The following is a 23,649-nucleotide window of genomic DNA, read 5'->3' on the forward strand; positions in this document are numbered from 1 at the left end:
ATCAATCAATGTTTATTTATATAGCCCAATATCACAAATGTTACATTTGTCTCAGTGGTCTTCACAGTTTATACAGAATATCAGTATGACAATACGACACCCTCTGTCCTTAGACCCTCACATCGTACAAGGAAAAACTTCCAAAGAAAACCCAGTTTAAAGGGAAAAAAAAGAAACCTCAGGGAGAGCAACAGAGGAGGGATCCCTCTCCCAGGACGGACAGACGTGCAATAGATGCCGTGTGTAAATTGAAAAGATAATACATTTGCAACATAGGTAGTCCAAATGTTTGGAAATGCATGTGTGTATAATAGGAAGATGAATCCACGAGGATATCCATCCAGGACCACAGCCACGACTCAAGATCCAGCGCTCGCGATCCAGGACACAGGACCGCAGGATCATCTATGACTCCGGATCCCAGCGTATATAGACACCAAAAAGAAAGACATTTGGGGAAGCTGGGTTAATCGGAACATGAGAGTACACAGGTATAGACAGAGAGAAGGAAGAAGTAAGATGTCCCCCGACAAACTAAGCCTATATCAGCAAAACTAGGGGCTGACTCTAATCAGCCCTAACTATAAGCTTTATCAAAAAGGAAGGTCTTAAGCGTACTCTTAAAAACGGATAGGGTGTCTGCCGCCCGAACACAAACTGGAAGCTGATTCCACAAATGTGGAGCTTGATAAGAAAAGGCTCTGGCTCCCATTGTACTTTTAGAGATTCTAGGAACAACCAACTAGACTCAGTGTGTAGTTTATTAATTAATCAATGCTCTCTACATTAGGAAAACACATACCAGTGTACCAGAGGGAGTCACTCAGCTGTGCCTGGATAACCAAACAAATTGACAAGATAACCAAAACCCTTGACTCTACACACAGCAAATAAACTCAAATGACACAACGAGATGTAAAAGGAGATCACACATACAGTATAGTCGATATAAAACTGGCCGCTTCAATCTGAAGAGCAACTAAAACAAAACACGGGAGTGTACCTTGTTCTTGTGAACACTAATGTTATCCCCTCATACACAGAGACCACGAAGTTCTTAAGGAGAAAACTAGTTACTGAAACAAAACACGTTAGTGTACCTTGTTAGCTAATGTTAGCTAGCTGACATTAACGTTACACATTGCACTCATATTACTCACCGAAACCTTGTAAAGCCGGTCCCGCTACAGAACCGACTAACTCCCCTTTCGTGTATGTCCAGCTCTCAACGTGTCCAGACTTGTAGTGATGTTCACCTCGTTTTATACTTTTATTCTCATTCTGAAAGAAACAGGTGACATTTGCTAACGTGACGGCCGTCTTTGTGATGGTGACGCGTATTGTGCGAGACCAGAGACCTGTAGTTCACTCAGCGGTTTCACACAAAAAAATGTGTAACTTCACAGTTTTACGACACATTTTTATTTTTTTGACTTGAAAAATATTCTTTTAAATTGACAAACATCATATGTGTCATTCGTGGCACAATTCAAACGGGATCAAAAGATACCCTTTCTCTCTCCTATAGCCGCGTTCACACAAAGGTTCATGCGAACTTAGTTCATGCGAACTCTTTAGTTCGCATGAACTAAGTACAGATTGCGTTCACACCAGAAAAAGTTCCTGGGGGTGGATTAGGCAAATGAAGCCGCTGACGTCACTTCTTCTTCTTCTGCTTTGGGTTTACTGGCAGGCCGCAACCCACTTCACGGCGTATACTGCCGCCCAAAGTCCCCGGCCGGAAGTCCCCGGAGTTCTGGCGATTTACTCGGATTTACTCGGCGATTTACTCGGAAGGCTTCAGTAGAAGCTGCTGGGACTCCCAGCAGCTTCTACTGAAGCCTTCCGAGTAAATCGCCAGAACGCCGACACCTCCTCATCTCCACCGCTCCCATGTTTTATTTTGTGTTGCCATAAGTTAGTCTCTCTGCGTTTCTGCGCTGGGCTAATGCTAATGCGAGGATAATAAAATGGCGGCTTCACAAAACTTTTTGGGAGTTTTACGGGGCGTGGTTTGCAATTCGCCCAGCCAATCAGGAATATAGCTCTTTTCTCAAAAAAGAGCTGCTCGAAAGTCCCTGCTTTCTAGCAGGGACTTTCGAGGGGCTAAAAAGGTTCGCATGAACTACTTTTAGTACCGGCTCTTTTTGGTGTGAACGCGATCATGAACTAAGTTCGCATGAACCTTTGTGGGAAAAGTACCGCAGTGTGAACGCGGCTATTGACTTTAATGTATAATTTTACGCTTCCGGGGTCCCATGGAGGCTCCCGGAAAGGGAGGGACTTCGCCTCTCTATTGACGGGAGCCGGCTCTCGCCCGCGAACGAGCCGTTTTTTGTTTTGTTTTTGCGGAGGGATCTAGATCGGCATGAAGGCACATTATGCAATGTGCAATGTGGACATTATCCCGCTTATTACACATGGCCACATTCTCAACAAAGTAACGACATGACTCCCAATAATAATTGAAATGCTTTTATGGATTTAGAAAAATATTTTATTGATTTAAAAAATAGTTTTATGTATTGATTTAAATTGACATGCATCCGCTAAGAAAAGTAGTCCGTTGTTACTGTTTGAAGCGCTGGTTTGAACTAATGTAATGTGATCTGCCCCACCATGAGGGGGGGGCTGCGATAATAAAAGGGGGTTAGGATAACTTAACGCTAACCTGGGTTCCCCAATACGAGCCCTTAGGACAAGTCACGCAGATAAGAATAAAAGGATGGACAGGGACGCGGCCTCAAGTTCAAATGTTTACAAACGTTTATTATATAAATAATCAAGTAAAAGTTCAGTAATATAAAATGCAGATTATACAATTTATTCAGCTTTCCCAGTCGACACACCGAAGTTCCACAATTGAAGGCTGGCTCTGACAAGGAGAGAATAATTACAATATCACAAATAAAGTGATAGTTAAATAGTTAAAAAGTGATTCTTCTGGCCAACTGCTGAGGATTTCCCCAAAACCACAATATCACCACGTGTAGCTGTATTCAATTAACACTCACTGCAAAGCACTCATATCTGCATGCAAAAAGTGCCCAGCAAACCACATGCTCCACTCCACAGTATGGCCAGGATCGTCACTGAAGAAGTATAAGAAAAATGACAGTACCTTGTGGGACAGGGTGGGTCGTTACAAGGAGGGTGCTGTAGCTTTAAAGATTTAAATGACTAGTTTGTACACAGTACAACAAACTAGTCGATAAGTAAAACATAGAGGCAAAACGGTAGCAAACTAATCCTAAAATAAATGGAGAAAGGAGATTAGAACCTGTATAACAGACTTATATGAATGTCCTTCAATGCAGTGTGCGAACCATACCACGGTCTCCAGGGGAGCCGGGATTTTTTTTTTTTTGCGGGGGGGGGGTAAATGCTGATCCGTGCATTAATAGCAACAGCACAGACATAGGCCTATTATAAAGAGAAAATCTGTTGCACATGGGGTGGTGCCACAGGTCTACATTTACTTGAAACGTCCCGATGGATCATGTTCATGTCAACAGATTTCCCGAGCATGTATGGGCTATGCAAACTTCAATCAACTTGATAATAAGTAATCCACGGATCACCAATGTAACGTTTGACTGTTTAATTAAATCAACTTAAAATGACTCAAAAACAGGCTACATTGTTTCACATGGGCTATAGCCTATTATGGCTGTAGCCTACACAGAGCCGAACACACGCGATAAGAGCAGCCAGCGGCACCAACCATGAACAATATTAATATTATAGCTATAGCACAACACAACCCTCTCACTGCCTGGAGAGACGCAACGCCACACACACTACACAACGGCTCGTCTTCTTGTGTCTCTTCAGCCCCCAAGTTAACGTTAGCAGTCAAGTTAGCACTAGCACTGACGTTAGCTCCCTCCTCTCTCGGTTCTGTTGTAGCAGCAGTCACAACGTACGATGTGCTACCACCAGCTACATTCGGTTGGTCTTCTTGATCAGGTTGTTTGGCCGTCTTTTTAAAGAAATTGCCCAAGGTATGTTGTTTTTTTCTTTTCGACATGTCAGCAGCAGCAACAATGCCTGGTAAACATGCAGTGCTAACTAAACGAGCTTGTGACTGAGTGGGTAGTGGGTAGGGTTGGGTACCGAGAACCGGTTCCGGTTCGGAACCGGTTCCAACATTTCGATTCCAACGGTATCATTTAGAAATGTGAATTTCGGTTCCGCTTTTCGATTCCTGAGGAAATGTTTCTCGCCGCTCTCCGTAGCCTACTGCATGACTGCAGCGGGGCGGGAAATGTAGCGTTGTACCTACACTTCCTACAGTGTAACCTGAGACCAGGGCCGGCCCGTCGCACTGGCATTATAAATGTTCGCCTAGGGCGCCAGATCTGTGGAGGCGCTGCGCTGACAGCTCTGGGAGAAAAAATAAATGTTTTGACCGTTGGTGCTCATCCTAATTTTCGGCCTTGATGTAACAACATTCATAATTAAGTAAATGTAACACCCTTTTCATCCCGGTTACACTTCATACAGTTCATTTGCCCTGTACGATGGGCGCTGCAAGTGATGAAAATGGGGGATGTTGGCTTATCTGGCAACCGCAGCTCACGAGGGTGCACTGGAACCGGCGCTGTTGTTATTAGCATCTGGTGCTAGCTGCTCTAACGGAAGAAGAAGAAGATGTTTCTACAATGATGTGGAGGGAGAGTCCTCTCCAGTCAGACTGAGAGGCTGATAACTTCAGCTCAGTGAGGTAAAGGACTCTCAGTGTTTAGATAGTTCACTTTAGTCTAAGTTATCTCAGTGGGTCTCAAACGTTTTGATCACAATTTATGTAAACACATATTTCCAAGGCACTCCTTTATAATTATTGGGATAAAACAGGTTTGAAATCATTCCAATGTAAACTATAGGACAGTAAACCAGACATATCGTTTTAAACTGGAGAGATAAAAAAATATGCATAAATAAAATAGTAAAATAAGATATGAATGAACAACAAAAATAAAATGCATTACATGTAGGCTATTTGTTATTTAATTATTCAAATGTAAACCGATCTTTTTCATATGGGTGTTTGGAGTTGTACCCCCTAGATCTAGTCTCTAGTAATTCTGCGTGTGCACCAGATTGAAGCATTTTACTTCAAAATGTTCAAACATTTCTTCCCGGTATGCCTGAGAGGCAGATATGCTTGTTTTTCTCAACAAGAACTGTTTTTAAAAGTTGGACTGTTGTAGCTTCAGGGGTTCTCAGGTTAAAGTTACATAGCAGTGAATATAAACAGACTGATTAATGTGAATATTACTTTAAACTAACCTGTGTAAAAGTTTCTCGAATAAATGTAATTTTTTTGGTGGAAGAAGCATGTATCATTTTTTTACCCTGCCCCTCAAAGAATCGGAATCGAGAACCGTTAAGAACCGGAATCGAAAAGTAGAATCGGAATCGGAATCGTGAAAATTCAAACGATACCCAACCCTAGTAGTGGGTGGAGCTGCGGGCAGCGTGCACGGTGCAAGCAGGCGACACTTTTTTCATGAATCATAAACTCTAAATATAATTTTATTTCACTTATTTTACACCTTTGAAAAAAAAACATGCCCAAATGGAATTTATTTGGTCATCATATCAGTATTTTAGAGAGCTCCCCCCAAATTTCACAAACCATGTTCCCAGGGGAGCTCATGTCACCACTAGGGGAGCTATAGCTCCCCCTGCTCCCCTCCAGTTCGCACCCTGCTTCAATGTACATACGATAGAGAGGCGAAGTCCCTCCCTTTCCGGGAGCCTCCATGGGACCCCGGAAGCGTAAAATTATACATTGAAGTCAATGGAGAGAGAAAGGTTATCTTTTGATCCCGTTTGAATTGTGCCACGAATGACACATATGATGTTTGTCAATTTAAAAGAATATTTTGCAAGTCAAAAAAATTAAAATGTGTCGTAAAACTGTGAAGTTACACATTTTTTTGTGTAAACCGCTGAGTGAACTACAGGTCTCTTGGTCTCGCACAATACGCGTCACCATCACAAAGATGGCCGTCACGTTAGCAAATTTCACCTGTTTCTTTCAGAATGAGAATAAAAGTATAAAACGAGGTGACTACAAGTCTGGACACGTTGAGAGCTGTACATACACGAAAGGGGAGTTATTCGGTTCTGTAAGAGCAGCGGGACCGGCTTTACAAGATGTTGGTGAGTAACATGAGTGCAATGTGTAACGTTAATGTCAGCTAGCTAACATTAGCTAACAAGGTACACTAACGTGTTTTGTTTCAGTAACTAGTGTTCTCCTTTAGAACTTCGTGTGTGTGTGCTGTGGATAACATTAGTGTTCACAAGAACAAGGTAAACTCCCGTGTTTTGTTTTAGTTGCTCTTCAGATTGAAGCGGCCAGTTTTATATCGACTATACTGTATGTGTGATCTCCTTTTACATCTCGTTGTGTCATTTGAGTTTATTTGCTGTGTGTAGATTCAAGGGTTTTGGTTATCTTGTCAATTTGTTTGGTTATCCAGGCACAGCTGTGTGTGACTCCCTCTGGTACACTGGTATGTGGTTTCCTAATGTAGAGAGCATTGATTAATTAATAAACTACACACTGAGTCTAGATCCTGACCAAATCCTTTTTTATTGTTGATCAAATGTTTTTCAAAAATGTATTCATACACATTTAGAAAAATACAATGTACAATCACAACCAGTACAACACACATTACAAAAAATACAGAAACAACAACAATCAGACAAAACTATGGAAAAATAACCCCTCCCACCCCCAGATCCGGACCATCCTTGTATTATTGCTCATTCAATCTATTATAGCATGCTAACAAACATGGTACTTTCTTTATTTGTACAGATCTGCATGGGAGACGATGGCGCGATGCAGAGCGCTGTCTGTGATTGTGCACGGGGGATGTACAAATGCAGCCACGCTGCAGCATTGGCAATATGTGCCATGTGGCAGATCAGCTCCACAGATGTTGAGTGCCAGTGGAGGAAGCCTGGCACTTCCAAAGTAGTCCAGCCGGTGTCTCAACTTTACCAACAGTGAGAGGAGACATACAACCCACTGGCCAGAGACATCGCCACTCAGGATGTAGACTGGTTCAGGTCTGCACTGAGGGGCGCACAGTGTGGCATGGCATGGCTTTTGTCACCTGAGCCAGAGCCGCGGCCTCAACATCAGGCCATTGTCACCGTGCCGGAGCTGGTGAAGGGGGTCGGGGGCTTGAGGCAATTCTTGCCTCAATGCGACTGAGCAGAGACCAGCAAGCTGCCATCCAGACAGCCACCGGAGGACAGCGGACAAAGTGGCAGTTACACAGGCAGGGCAGGTTGACAGCCAGCAAGTTTGGTGCTGTGCTGAGGTTGGGACTTTCATCCACTCCATGCGCGTCCCTCATGAAGAGGGTGCTCGGGGGGTACAACTTGGACGGAGTCATGGCTGTCAACTGGGGGGTTGTAAACGAGGCCGAAGGCTTTTGTGCAGGCCTATCAGGAGACAGTGTTCGAGTCTGGTCTCTTTGTGAGTGAGTCGGTGTTTTGGGAGCATCCCCCGATGGACTTGTGCAGCCATCTGCCCTGCTGGAGGTGAAGTGTCCACCATCATTATACATGATGGTGTATATAGGATATATATATATATATTTGTATACATATCTGTAAATTGTATAATTTTATTTGATTTAAAAGTATTTTTGATCTCTGTCTATAAACACAAACTGAGTAAGATTGACAATAAAGTTGACTTTGAAAAATATATATATTCTTTATGAAAATAGTTGACTGTTGGAGAAATGAATCCAAATGAAACGTTGGACTGAACTACAACGACGCCTTTAAATCTCTATGGACTGTTTTTCAGTGGGATGGCAAGTTCCTATCTTTAAACATTTATTAGTTTTTTCTCAGAACAGATTTGATTTTCTGAAGTTAATTTAACTTAACCATGTAAGGTCATTATTAAAAAGGTACAATCAATTTGTTTAGGGTTGAATAAAATAATGATAAACATTTCATTTGGATAATTTACTGACAGAATAAGAAACTCAATAATGCTCTACTCACCTGTTCCTTTTTATAAAGTGAAACAGTTGAAACAATAGATTTTAGTAAACTTAAAAACAACCTTCTCCAAAAGCTATCAAGGAATATACCTAATACTTGTTTTAGAACTTTATTACATATTTTTATATAAATAGTTTGAGTGATCCATAATTGACAGAAGCTTGTGTTTACACTGACCTGTTACTCATATTAATGTCTTTGTAACTTCTTTAAACCACTACCTCACTAATTTCTTTCATTCATCACGGTTCAGTAAACTAAGTGACACATGAACCAGTTTAATAATTATAATAACGTAGGATTGCAACTCTTTGAAACTGTAGGTGGCTCTTAAAAGAGCCGTTGTGTTTGGGTGTGCTGGTCTCAGGTCAGTTTAAGCCCTCTCTCCGCATGCAGCGGGCCAGCTGGATGTCCTTGGGCATGATGTTGACCCTCTTTGCTTGGTTCATCTTACTGGGGGGGCAGCTACATGGATGTCGGTGCAGTCCACAGTCATTGTGCAGTTGAAGGCAGAATGAATTTATTATTGACTCCGAATGAAGCACAACTTCATGTCATACAATACATTGACTTTATTTGTAATTGTGTAAAAATATATGAGCATTGATTAGCAAGCAGGACCTGCAGGAACAGAGCACGGTGATGGATGGAGCTGGGAAGAGAGAAGAATAAAGAAAACAGAAGGGCCAGCTGACTAAAGAGGGGGGGGTGTGTCTTAAAGGGGCAGTGGCGGCCCAGCCACGTGAAGAAATTATCTGACAGCTAATCTAGAAAACAGTAGCACCGGCTACAGTAACAACGGCAGGAACTGCTTCTATAGTGTTTTTGAGGAGCTTTTTGATTACAGATTTGAAAACATCGTTGCTTGCTTTAAAAGTAGCACAATTCATTATGTCAAACCTTGAAAGATATCCCTGCCCTAATGCCAAAAGTAACTGGCAACTAAATATGTGTCGCCGTAGCTATGATGTCTATGTCTGGACCGCTGCGTAAAAAGGAGGGTTTCTGCCCCGTTACTTCTCTTCTTACTTCTATAAGAATAAAACACGGAGGACGAAGATCTCTTTTTGTCCCCCTCTTCTCCCCGCTGCAGCCTAGCAGTTGATCTCAAAGCACGCTCCCCTCTCCTGCAGGGAGAAAAACTATATTTATATACTTTATATAGGTTGATACAGTAGCCCCTTTTTTAAAATAGGTTTTATAGGTGTTGCCATTTGTTTTGTGTAGCGTGGTTCTACAAGCAAGTCAATGCATTCATTGGGTGGTATCAGAGAGTTACACGGGTCTGTAAATGCAATGAAAACAATTGGCCACAGCAAATAATTTATATTATATGTATATTATATGTAATTTTTACTTTTGAACACTTTAGTACAAAGGATATGTCTTGAATAATTTAAGTGATATATGTGTACACATATAAATCATTAGTCAAAACAGGGCTACATTTGATTGAATTAAAAGGTATAATATGTGGTAAACTGAAGAGCCCTTTGGGAGCCGAAAGAGCCGGCTCTTCTTGGTGAGCCGAGCCAAATGATCCGGCTCACCAAGAAGAGCCGGAATTCCCATCACTAGAACAATGACTTCTTCTGCGAGGATTTATAAAAGCAGCTGGAATCCCTTAAATTGCTATTGGATAAAAAAAGTTAGGAAACGCCCCTATAGGAAACGCCCCTATAGGATCCGCCTCCTTGCTGCGGTCTGCAGCCAGACCCATCTCCTCAATACTCACGCGCCCTAATCTCGCGGGCTGGTGAATTTTGGAGAGACTCAATAGAAATATGCAATAACTAGACACCTGCAAACTGAAGAAAGTGTTCATCGCAGAACACATTTCGGATTGGTTCACCTCAGGAGCGACGTTTGCTAACATTAAACTCACGGAGGAAGTGGTTGAAAGAAAGTTGGATGAAGCGTCGTTGAAAGAGACCAAGTGAGAGAAACGTGCAAAGTTAACATTAGCTTAAAATTGGCTAACACCATGCTCGTTAGCATAGTGCTGGATCCCACGTGACCTGACTTATTTCTATAACGCTAAGTATGAAGGTAGATATGGTGCAAAATGTGAGAGCGTGTAAAACCTGATGTGAGCACTTGCAGAAAATAAATCTGAGTTTGTGTGCATACATTTACACTTGTATAACATATCCACGTAACTGTGAACCAAATTTGAAGTCACAGAAGAAAAAAACAAGTTTTGTAGTATGGGCTCAGAACAGTCTCATAATACACACATGCACACAGAAGGATTCACACTTGTATTTCCGGATCCACACTTGTGTTTTTCAATGCACACACAAATGTGTTCCGTTTCATATATATGGGCTCAGAACAGTCTCATAATACACACATGCACAGAGAAGGATTCACACTTGTATTTCCGGATCCACACTTGTGTTTTTCAATGCACACACACATGTGTTCCGTTTCATATACATGTAAATAAAATCCAATTACAGAAAAAAGTTTTACATGTATTTACATGTATTTTTGATCCTCACATATTTGTTTTCCATTTAAAACCTCTGCACCTGCAAACACAAACAGCTTTCTGTGCACGGATCGCTGTGCATTCGTGTGTGGGTTTTTTGAGACTCCCCTGACGGTCACCCGATTCGTACTTGTAATTTTTTCTATCTATAGCCAATCAGATGTCTCCTTCATTCTAAGCCAATCACATGACCGCGCCCCCACCAGGGTATAATTTCTTGCGTTCATGACGTAGCGCTTCATACAGGCTACGCATTTTGCGCTGTCCGGTCAGCTTGCTAAACAGAGGGCGGAGTATGGAGTCAGATTTGGGTCAATATTCTAGCGCGCAAAACAAGCTACTCACGAGTGGAAAATGTGCTTTTACACGCGCATGAAATGACCCTTGCGCGCAGATTAAACCCCCTCTTGCTCCCTCGCGGGAGTGTCAGCCTCACGGCCCCTACACACGGCGGCGTGCGTTGCCGCTTCAACGCTTCTGCCCATTCACTTTGAATGGGGTGACGTCACAATTCGCCGAACTGCATTGTGGGAGCAAAGCGTAGCTTCTCTCGAGGTGCTCGCTGCAAAAGTAGAGTAGTGCAATGTTCTACTTTTGCCGCCTCGACGGAGGCGTCAGCCAATCAAATCCCTCATATGTAAATCTGACAGTACAAGCAGTAGCCAATCAAACCGGGTGTATGTTGGGAGAGCCAGACCGCAGTTATTTCCCATATGTCAACAAAAGGAGGAGAAAATGATCGTGGCGGTAGGGAACATACAGGGATACAAACCGGAGGAGCCAGGCATGGGGGGAGGTGGCAAAGACAGTGGAGGAAACTGGTAGGTCTTCGCTTGTTTGGGGAGTTTATATCCAGTGTATTTCGTTTGAATGGACAGCTAGCAAGCATAGACAGTATATTTAGCCAGCATGGATGTAGCATGAATGCTTTGCTTTGTATGTCCGGGGCGGGACATTCATGTGGTTGGTTGTTGGTCGGGCTGCTCGCGTTGACTCCCCAAGCTCAAGACACGCCCACCGCCAAGGGGCAACGCACGCCGCCGTGTGTAGGGGCCGTCACGGTACGTCCACACAGCAGCTTCAGAAGAATCTTCCACCGCTTCCAACGCTTCTCTGCCCATTGACTTTGAATGGGGATGACGTCACTTTGCCTCGCTTTTCGCCGAACTGCATTGTGGGGGAGCGAAGCGAAGATTTCCAGGATGTCCAGGATTCAAAAGTTGAGCAATGTTCAACTTTTGAAGCTGAGCTGGAAGCGCCAGCCAATCAAACACGTTTATGCAAATCTGACAGTAGAAGCGCTAGCCAATCAAACCGCGTGTAAGCAGGGAGAACCAGACCGCAGTTCATTTCCTCATATTCCAAACGAGAAATTACGGTAGCAAATCACCCGGGTCTTTACGACCAGAACTATTAACGGGATACAAACCGGAGGAGGGAGATGGCAGAGACAGTGTGTGAAACTGGTAGGTTATCGCCTGTTTGGGGAGTTTATATATATATATATATATATATTGCTCGCATAAAATCCCCGGGGTTTTTTGCTTTGTATGTCGGGGGCGCGAGATTCATGTGATTGGTTGTTGGTCGCATTGCTCTCAAAAAATCCCCAAGCTGTCAGACACGCCCAGCTCCAAGATTTTCAAGATTTTTGAAAAGCTGCTGTGTGGACGTACCGTCACTCGCTCGCGGAGTCTATCTACGCCAAGCGGCAAACTCTGGGGAAGAGCCGGGAAGCCAATACGGAAGTGCCACACACTGCAGTTCATATATTGGCCGATAGGCGATGGCTGCAGAAAGGAGCAATTTCCATAGACCCCCATGTTAAAATGCCCAACTTTACAGCGGAAAAAAACATGTTTTTCTCCCTGGCTCCATACATTTTATTATCGATATAGTTAGATTCCACCTTCATGATTATGGATCTGTGAGTGAATTGTTTTCTAACGCGACCCTTTTATTTATATTAGGTCTTAAAGTTTGTGCATACATTAGGGCGTGGTCACTTTGATTGACAGATACGTGCCTCACTGTCAGCTAACAGCAACTTGTCCACTCTGCTAGGCTACAACCATAGAGGCTACAACGTTAGTTAGTCGTAGTTACTGTACTTGACCCTTTAGCTGTGTTTGTGGTGATCGTGCCTGTTAGGGAATATTGTTACAAATACCAGATCATTAAAATGTCGTGCTGTGCGCTTGAATGTACTAACAGACCTTCCAAGAAGTCTACTTTCAGCTTTTTTCGGTGAGTAAAATGATAATATTATACACCCCGTTAGCAGGTGTTTGTGTGCTTGTTAGCTTAGCTTGTTATGTAGCTTATTAGCCAGCTAAGGACCTAACCCTTTATACATATATACAGTTTAGTTTATGATTCAGCCTTGGGTAAGACTTTTATACTATATGGATATGACGCCCATAATGCTAAACGGGAGCAAATGTTAAAAGGGGACCCAAACCAATTATCCCAGTGGGGCCGCCGGAGTCCACGCCGCCGAAGCTAATGGCGCTGCAGGGGGTTTAGCTCGCTAGCGTGTCCCGGCCATAGGTCCCGGCGGCCGTAGCTAGCCCCCTGGGGCTCCGTTAGCTTTGACCGGCGGCGGAGTCCGGCGTTATAACTGGAGATCAAGGAATGCATCGAAACGCGGACTTGGTTCGCCTGCAGCCCGCTGTAGTATTAGCTAAATAAATGATGTTGAACAAGGTAAGCTGAACACCGCCACAATTATTCTGCTATGTATCGGTACTTCTTTTATTTTATTGTGAATGACAAGCATTAAGAATAATACCAAATAGCTAATTATCTTGCAGATTGTCTCGTTTGATTATGAATGTAACGTTTATATAGTGAAACTACACTGTTTTATCAAAACCAAAGTGCCACGCAGTAACTTGGTAGGCCCATGCATGTATTTCAGCAGGAAATGTGCAACCTAGATGACATTTACCAACACAGACTATATAGAAATATTTGTAAAAGTTGTTCATGCGTTACTAAGTGAATATGGCATTAACCCTCCTGTTGTCTTCGGGTCAAATCTGACCGATTTACTACATTCATCAATCATGTTTTACATTCGATTGCATTAAGGCTTTATGATATCCTTCACAGTACACATTTGAACATATACTGATCACCACTTTCATTAAATTATGGATGATTTAGTCAACGTTGTAACACCCACGGTGTTCCCGGTCACCGCCATAAAGAAAAGGAATTACTAACCATCCAGATCAGATAAAACACACACACACAAACCCACGCACACACTAGATGTGTTTCCCCCATAGACTGTATATAAAGCATATAAAGGTTTCCCCTCCCCATTATGTGCCTATCACACCTGCCACACACAAACACACGCAGAGAACAATTTGATACATTTCCCGCTCTTATGTGCCCATCCCCGCACAGTTTGAAAGACTGTTAAATTAAATGTGGTGATGGTTTTTGTGTTAATGTAATCGCAGTTAAAACAGGACCGGTCAAATTTGACCGCGAACACCAAACTAAGGGGGAAAACACTTTTTGACTGTCACATTTTTACATTTCGGCATTGCATCACTATTTTAAGTTCTATGTGTTGCTTGTTAATCAGTCTGTAACCCTACACCTAACATATAACTTCTCATGTATTTTTGTATAAAGGTTTCCTTTAGATGATCCAGACAGGCTGGACCAGTGGTTGCTGAACATCCGGAGAAATAAATGGACCCCCAAAGTGTGTTCTCGCCTGTGCAGTGAACACTTTGAGAGTCATCACTTCAGCACAGACTCATGGGTACAGATACTTTTTTTTTATTAAATAACTTTTATGGTTCAATTTGTAGGTGTCAATTGTTGTTGACCCTCTATTGTCTTTTATAATGCACTCTTAAATTTAAAACAACATTATTCAAAAGAAAGTTGAATATCTACAGACCTCAAACAGTTATTTTATGTGTTTTTGTTTATTATTTTTATTAGGGAAGGAGATGCCTGAAAAACACTGCAGTGCCCACCATTTTCTATTTCACCAATGGCAAAGAACAACAGCCTGGAAGGAAAAGCAGGGTGAGTAGCAATGACGAGGTAAGTGACACTCCGTGTTGGCCTGTTAATAGCAATGAGGAGGAGGTTGCAGATGTCGACCATGGTAGTGGTGAAAACAGTCTTGCTGCTGATCAGAGCAATATCATTATGATACAAGACACACCTGAAGAAGCCTTTGTTGTTCAAAATATCGAGCATAATGACATTCCAACAGTCAATGCTTGTGAGGATGTTGGTTTGGGTAGCAGCAGCCAACAAACAAAACAAATTGGAAAACAGGCAGACTCCGTTCACTCTTACACCATTACAACACAGCTGGCTAGCAGCTCTCTGAGTGATCACTGCTACATTATTTCTGAGTCTCCAAAAACACTGAAAAGGAAACATTCCCACGTTGAGGTTAAGCTATGCGCAGCTCGCAAAAAACTGAGGTTGAAGGCCCAGCAGACAAGGAGACTGACGGCACGAGTTTCTTCCTTGGCAGGTATTGTAAAAGTACTTCAGAAGAAACTCCTTATTTCAACTGACTGTGCCTCTCTTCTTGATGGTCTTGATGAGGTTCCCCGAGATGTCTTTTGAGAGAATACAAAAAAAGAAGAAGTCAGTGTTTTCTGAAAACATGAAGCAATTTGCCACCACATTGCACTTCTACTCTCCAAAGGCCTATGACTATGTCAGAGAGAAGTTTTACTTGTCTTTGCCTCATCCTCAGACCATTCGAAAATGGTACAGTAGCATCTCGGCAGATCCTGGATTTACTGTTGCTGCATTCACAGCTTTAAAAAGTCATGTTGCTGAAAGGAAAGAAGCAGGGAAAGACACAGTTTGCTCATTAATGATGGATGAAATGTACATCCATAAGCAAACTGAGTTTGGGGGGGACCAAATTCATGGGTATGTTGACATTGGCTCTGGAGAAATTGAAAATGTGATTGCAACCCAAGCATTGGTCCTTATGGTTGTTGCAATCAACGAGTCTTGGAAGATCCCCATTGCTTACTTCCTCATAAACAGCATGACTGGAACAGAGAGAGCAAACCTCATCCGAGAGAGCCTTGTTAGGCTTCATGCAATTGGAGTAAGGGTTATCTCTTTGACATGCGATGGACCCTCCCAAAACTTTGCCATGATAAGGGAGCTTGGTGCCAAATTGGACATTTTTGACATGAGATCATTTTTTCTCCATCCTGAGGATCACACACAAAAGATCTATGTGATCCTTGATCCATGTCATATGCTCAAGCTTCTTCGAAATGTCTTCTCAACAGTTGGGGTTCTGGTAAGAGAAGATGGCCAGCAGATAATGTGGAAGTACATCGAGGAGCTCCACAAGCTGCAGGAGAAGGAGGGCTTGCGTCTTGGCAACAAACTAAAAATGGCCCACATCCAGTGGAGAAATCAGAAAATGAAGGTCAATCTTGCAGCCCAACTATTTAGCAGCAGTGTGGCAGATGCCCTTGAATATTCAGAAAAGGAGCTTAAGTATCCTCAGTTTACTGGAAGTGCAGCCACAGTTCAGTTCCTGCGCACAATTGATGCAGCCTTTGACGTCCTTAACAGCCGAAACCCATTCGGAAGAGGACACAAAGCACCCATCAAGCCAGCAACTAAACACCGTGCCATAGGTATTCTATTAGAAGCTGAGTCCCTTCTCCGTGGGCTTAAAATGAAAGGAAAGGACAACAAACTTGTTCCTTTACATGCCACACAGAAGAAAACACCCATCTGTGGTTTCATTGCTTGTGGGAGAAGTGTTATTGGCATCTACGAAGACCTGGTAGAGCAGCCAGCTGCCCCCTGTCGATACCTTCTGACCTACAAGCTAAGTCAGGATCATTTGGAGCTGTTTTTCTCTGCAATCAGAGCGCATGGAGGTTACAACAACAACAACCCCAATGTCAGGCAGTTCCGAGGGGCATACAAGCGTCTCCTTGTAAGGCACCAGGTGAAAAAAGGCACAGGTAACTGTCTTCTTCGTGACAACACAACCATCCTTGACTCAACACCGGCAAATATCAACATGGCACGCAGGTTGGGTATTGGGTATCCCATTCCTGACCTGCACCTTGTCGTGGTGAGTGGGCTTTAAACTAAGACGGGTCATACTGAATAGTTTGTGCACACGTTTTTTAACATGTGATCTTTCTTTCATGTAGGACGCTTGAGGGAAGTTGCAACGCCTCGGCCAATGGGATGTCTTCTCCACGTGAAAGAGATTGAAGGCATCATTTATAACTTGAGACCATTTTCCAAAAGTTATGACTTGTATTGGCTTAGGCAGTAATGGATTACATCTAACACGAATCAAGATCGTATAGAAAAAAAGGAAAGTGTAATCCTTAGTTACATAGGAAAAGATGTAATCGGATTAGTTTAACTTTTTTTAATAATAGGGAAACTCAGGATTACAATCTTATTCAAAACCTAAAAAGAGCATATAGTGGTTGTTGTAAAATGATCAAATGGTATCTCTTCTCTGGAAGCGGTACTGTTCTGTAGGATAATACTTTAATTGTGAATCTGTACACCTACTGCCTGAATCTGCTTTATGGTATTATATTATACATTTAAGTAAACAAATCATATTCATATTTCTTCTCTCCTGTGTTTATTTGCATTGCATTTGATATCGAGGTAATCCAAAAGAAAAAGAAAGTTATCAGGTTACATTACTTTTATATCTTGATACTCACATGAAGTTACTGGTTGTGTTTTTGGCAAGTAGCCCTCCCAAGCCTGTACATCAGTTATATCATTTTAATTACTGATACAGTTGTTGCACATCTTTAATTTATTTGCTAGTGTACTTAAGTCATAAAATGATTCGAAACCTTTACTTTTCATAAAATGCAAGATGTAACTTTCAATGTGTATTTATCACATTTTCAATGTGAAATAGATCTGATTAAATAAAGAGTAAAAGCACAATCTTAAATGTTGACAGTTATCATTTTCCTATGCTTATTGTTAATGTAGTGGTGTTATAAACAAAATGTTGTCCTAAAGGAAATTAAGATGTTTTTTATTTGTTGACAAAAGATTTAAAGTTGATGCTCACAACATGTGGGAACATTTATGGAGAAAAATGTTTCTATTGTAAAACAAATATGTATCTGCATACTGAACAATTCGAAACTCTAAAAGGTATTATCTTCTGTGACGTTACGACCCTGTAGGGATTGCACTTCGTAATTACATTCTATGGTATGCTTATGACATAGTTGATGCCAAAATACATGGGATTAGGGGAGACCTTCTTGTTGTTTGCATTGTCACTGATAAATGACAGCGTAGTATTCATTGTCAAGATTTTGTTTTGTTAAACTTGGGACTCTTTTCAGACTGCTCCGGCTTGGGAAAAGATTTGAGCCTTAATGTGTAATGTTTTCTGTATTGTATGGTAAGCTTATCCTTTCATTTGATAGTCCCATTTGGATGTGATAGCTAACATTTTCAGTAAGCAGTAGACAACAGAAGTGAAAATATGAATGTATTTATTTTCAATATTTACATAAATACAGAATTATTTTAACAAATAAAATAACAAAAAACATCATAACAAATACAAAATAAAAGGTTTGACAGACAGCCATGCCCAGCATGGGGCTGGAGAGCTGCAGAGTCCATTGGGGGAAGAGGGGGGGGTGGGATGTGGGGAAGAGGAAGAGCAGCCATGTCAACAGTGTTATGGCTACAGATGTAATATCTAACTCAACATTAGCCATGACAGTCTGGGCTTAGCAAGGGCCTTAGAATACATACTCTAAAGGCCAAATCCAAAGACAGTGATACTGACTAAGCAGTTCACAGTCTTTGGAGGTGGTCTTTCAGGCAATTGGCTAGTGACTTAAAAAATATATAATTTCCCCTAGGGAAAAAAAAAACAGCCCAGGACTGTCATGTCTCATGTTGGAGTGGTCAACAATGGCACCATTTAGGCTATGAACAAAAGTAGCCATAACACTGTTAACAAACTTCCGGGCCTTGTCAATTTTGACAGGATTTGCACCAGCCCTCCACCGGCGCCTCTGGGAGAGCATGATCTTCATGTCAGGGTGCCGATGGTGAAGCTGGTCCAGGTCCTCCTTCATCTGGTTCAGCAACTGAACACTGGGCACATCCCCCAAGTCATTTCCGCCACAGTGGATGAGGAGGACATCCGGGACTGCTCTTCCTCGCAGGGAGTAGGAAAAGAAAGGGAGGACACCTCTCCAGCGCAGTCCACCCCAACCGAACCAGCACACCCTCAGGTCGAGGCCAAGGTTGCTGCTGATGGTCTCTGTAGCTCTCTGGGCTCCACGCCGGATATAGCTGTCTCCGATTATCCATACAGTCACTATGGGAGGAAAATAAATGAGAGTAACAAATGCTTCAGATAATGAGGAATATCAAATGAATTATAAAGGGTTTCTCATTTTGTTCCTTTGACAATAACATGCAAAATAACTATGAAATCACACCTGTATGGTTAAAAGTAACAAGAGAGCAAAACCTCAAAAAAAAGAATAACAGCACACAGTTTATATATATATATATATGTATATACTGTGTGCTGTTTATCTACAATTGTGCACACATGTATATATACATATATGTATAGTATGTTTGTGTGTAATGTCAACCATCTGAAATCAAAAGTTACAGGGTATCTTACCTTCAGCAGAGCCCTAGAGATACTAAGAGTTACGACACTCCCATAGACCTCCGTTGTAAAAAATGGCGGCGCCTACTTCCGGGGTATGGACATCGAAATAGTTCAACATATTGTCATTTGGGCGTTGGACCTCATTCACTTACATTACGGCGCGTCGATTCGTTCCAGAGGTAAATTGCTGAAATATCGAACTCTTTTGAATTGTCAACTGTCTATATTGTATCAGAGGCCCTTTATGATGCTTATACTGGTCTTCATTTGTATATGCACAGCGTAATTATCTATATTTTATCTTGGTTATTACAACCCATTTTGCTAGCATTGCCTGCTAGTTAGCTAGCGCGACTTCGTCAGCTTTGTAGGTAAGATTTCAGTAATGAATCGCTAGCAGCTTATATATCAATGATGCTGGGTAACTAACAAGCAGGATTTAGATTGATTATGTGTTTTTATTGTTATTTTGGTTTTTATCTGCTGAACCTGACCGTGTCAGCCATCCTTAGTCGGCTTTTTCTGTATGATATGACTTAACTGCTAGCACTAGTAGAAATGAGGTGGCGTTTGTGATAAATATTTCATTGCATTTTGGGATATACTAACATTTCATTATGTGACATGTTGACTGTACTTAGTTTTTTTTTGGTACTGTTCCGTGTTAACTTATCTGTACTGTACAACTAGCCTAGCGCTACTTTTTAATGCTTGATGGCATGCTAGGATAGATTCCTTTGTATTGTAATATACACACTAATTTAATGATTGTTCTTCAAAGGTATTGTTCAGTCTTAAAAATATAATAGCCTACTGAATAGGCTACTCTACAGCAGTGAATGAAGGATGAGCCTAAAACATGGTCATGCATCCCAAATGTTTATTTTTAAACAAAATAAACACTTTAAAATAATAATTAGCACTTTTTTTTATTCAGCCTCATATGGCTGTTGCTGCTGCTGAAGGAGGGGGCTGCTGCTGGAGGAGGGGGCTGCTGCTGGAGGAGGGTGCTGCTGCTGAAGGAAGAGGAGGCTGGAGGCTGCTGATGGAGGACCGGGAATGGAGATGCCAAGTACATCGATGGCAACGAGTAAGGTGTTTGGCAGTGGCCTAGATGTTATGACCTTCGGTGCAGAGGTCTGTTAGGTCTTCTTTGCCTTCTTACTCTGACTCTTGCTGCCAAGATACCCTTTATGTTTATCCTTCCTCTCAGCCCTGATGCACTTTGATGCAATCCTTAACCTCAGCCTGATGTATGTTGAGAGGATTTTTTTTCTTCAGGTCATGGCATGAGGGCAGGTTGCTGTCCAGCAACATGGCTTCTTGTTCCAGCTGTGACACTGCATTTGAGGACTCCATGAGGGAATCGCTCGTCCTCACACGGAACAGCTGCTCCACGTTCTGAACAAGGGTGAAAACCTCATCTGATGGACGGTAAAGTGCACCCCTTTTAAATTATTTTAATACCAGCAGACCAGCTCTCTCATTTATATCCTGTAGTGCCACAACAGAACCTTAGTTGTATTGCTTTTTTCACGGTGTCTTTCCCCCACCGTATCCCACCTTTTTCTGATTGCCCAAGTGCTCTAATTTGGTCTGTGTTGAAGATTTTTTGAAACTTTAGATGAATCAAATTGTGTTTTTTTTTTAATGCCGAATGAATCCTCTTCTGGTTTACCAGAGCCCTCTCGGCTCTCTTTCTTAGTAATCTCTCCCTTCTCAGTTGCCTCATTAGATCCTCCACGTGAGCCCGGTCACAACTGGCCCTTGGCAGTCTGGTCCCTGGAGCACCTGACCCTGGCAAACTGGCCTCTTCATAGCTGACCCCTGACTGACTGGCTCCTGGCACACTGATCTCTGGTAAGGTGGCCTCTTAATTGTCGGCCCCTGACATACTGGCCCCTGGCAGTCTGCTGACATCTGTCTCACTCTCTCTGTCTGTGGTGTCCCTTTCATTCCCTTGGAACTCCACCTCAATATCTCCCTGAATCTCTGTAACAATAACAAGGCAATTGCTGTTATATGTGTATGCTGCCTTTACATGTGCACCTATTGTCATTTAAGGGTACACTATACTCCTACAGTATAGTGACATTCATCTAAGTTCGCCTATTGGCAATGTTACAGTATGAAGAGATCTGTAGATTATGTACATGTGGTATATGAATCTTCAGAGTCCCTGAACCCTGGTATTTTTGAAGCTGTATAATCTGAAAGTTGCATTAGGAGTGTAGTCTATCCTTGAATTATATAACATGGGAAACATTGTTAGCTTCATATATCATACCAATGTTTGATGTGCAGTAATAGGTGTGGTCATTATTCCTGACAGCTGGAGGCATACTCCTTGACGTGCATTTTCTCCTTTTCGGTTTAGGCCGATGTATAAATACTGTTGGAACAGCATCTGGCCTCAACCTCAAATTTCCTCCTGATTTGTTGCCAATATATTGGTCGTCTTCAAAGTGTACCTGTGGGTAGGTAGGTTTGATCAGTTTCCCCTGCACACTTCAAATGTCATTGAAGAGTCATAATTCTCTACACTTGGAAATATGATGCCCTTTAAAATGTTAATAAGTCATGTCACCTCTGTGAACATTACTTACATGACAGAGTTGTCTGCTGTTGTTGTCCTCTTTCAGACACAGGTTTTGTCTGTTGACCATTGCCATCCATCTCTTCCTTCGCTCTACGTCCTTAGGGGAGCCATACATCCGGAACCCCTTCTCGGATCGATTAGAGCACCCAAATGCTATGTATGACAACTGATCTATTAAAATGCAATATAAATGAAAGTGCCATAATATTTATTGTGCAAACATTTTAACATGAATATTGCTATGTCCTCTGTTCAGTCTGCTCCCAACTGTATTCTCTCCCATTATTCACCACTGTTCCTATTTTTGCTCTGCTTTTTAGGGCCCAGGAAACAGATGAAGAGGATGTCCCTTTCACAAAGGAACCTTCTTGTTTTTTTCAAAATGATTAGGCCCCTGGATGCCCTAGACTAGAGTTCTGTATTGCTTTTTTGTAAATAGTTGTTTGTAAATATTTGTAAAATGCCCCCACCCACAATTGTTGTTTGCACAATTATGCTTGTGCGAACAACAATTGTGGGTGGGTGCTTATTGTGCTGCAGACATTGAAGGACCTGAGTCTCCTGAGGAAAGACAGGTGAAAGGTGAGGAGAGGTCATCGCTTTGAAGGTTTTATATCCTGTGGTGTCTCAACAGAACTTAATATGAATTGCTTTATTGTCTCGTCGCTGGATCACCTCCCCCTGGCAAAGTGGCCTCGTCATTTTAATTTGTATTGTTGACAAACCTGTTTGTGTTGCTCTGTTGAACCATGGTTCAACAGGAGCTTCTGTAAATAGTTTTGTAAATAGTTTGAATATGTATCATAGTAATCATTTTCAGTCTCCCACTCTCTCAATTTAATTTATCGTTTCTTTGCCCCACCATATATTTTGTTGTCCAAGGGCACTACTTTGGTCTGTGTTGAAGATTGTTTTACACTTTAGATTAATCAAAATTGTGTTTTTTGGCTGAATTAATCATTTTCTGTTGAACCCTAACCCTCTTTGTTCTCATTCTCATTCATTTGACTTTGTTTTGTTCTAACACACATCACTTTTTCCATACACTGTTCTTAATAAGTAATAGGCTACCAAGCTTTCCGTTGTCACCCTGCCTCTCCAAATGCAAAACTGTCAATAAAAAGTATGCAATAATGCAATTACAGCTGAAAAAGTACTTGGGTGTGTGTGTTTTTTTAATATATATATATTTACCATTCAATAAAGCAATCGCTGCTGTCTGTCTGTCCCATATAAGAACATGACAGCGCAGCGCAACTATACTACGGACGTGACTGACCTGACAGTGACAGCAACATAGCCTGCTTGTGCTACCACACTTTCCCCTCAAAATATCGTTAAATAACGAAACTTGTAAATATTGCCAATCCATACAAAGTGTAACCACATCATGTAAATATGAAAGCAATCTTTAAAAAATAACAGCGTTGGTTTAATCTATGACTATTTTGACCATGTTTGTGCTGTTTTTGCCATAGAGAAGCATTGCCACGGAAGTGCGTTTTGAACTATCCCGGCATACATAAACCACGTGACCGGCTGGCGGCGACATCAAAGTGTGTCGTAACTCTTATCTCTCTATGGCTCTGACCTTCAGAATATGCCGGGAACGAGGAGCAGTGACCGCAAGCTGGGTTGTTAGCATAGACTGTTGTTAGCATAGGTTGTTAGCTTAATACTGAGAGCATGTTAGCTTAGCTTCTTAGCCTGAGCTAGGTCTGGAACGTCACGCTCGGTGGCAGCAGGTCTCGCCCTGTCGCGCCTCGGCTCCGCCTCAGCACCGCCTCTTTGCCCTTATTTGGAGCAGGCGGGAGTTAGACACTGACG

The 23,649-nt window shown here is 42.1% G+C and overlaps 1 long non-coding RNA gene across 3 annotated transcripts; it reads left to right on the forward strand.

The window, feature by feature from the left end:
- Window positions 1-20,188: 20,188 nt before the first annotated feature.
- On the forward strand, window positions 20,189-21,921 carry LOC139436046 (uncharacterized). Of its 3 annotated transcripts, XR_011645252.1 has the most exons (5): window positions 20,189-20,360; window positions 20,505-20,657; window positions 20,947-21,083; window positions 21,601-21,704; window positions 21,866-21,913. It is a non-coding gene; the product is annotated as an uncharacterized lncRNA (long non-coding RNA). The 3 variants fall into 3 exon arrangements; XR_011645251.1 differs by having other exon boundaries at window positions 20,194-20,657; window positions 21,601-21,700; window positions 21,866-21,921; XR_011645250.1 differs by having other exon boundaries at window positions 20,194-20,657.
- Window positions 21,922-23,649: the final 1,728 nt, after the last annotated feature.

The sequence above is a fragment of the Pseudochaenichthys georgianus genome, chromosome 22, assembly GCF_902827115.2.
Source record: "Pseudochaenichthys georgianus chromosome 22, fPseGeo1.2, whole genome shotgun sequence".
NCBI lineage: Eukaryota > Metazoa > Chordata > Actinopteri > Perciformes > Channichthyidae > Pseudochaenichthys > Pseudochaenichthys georgianus.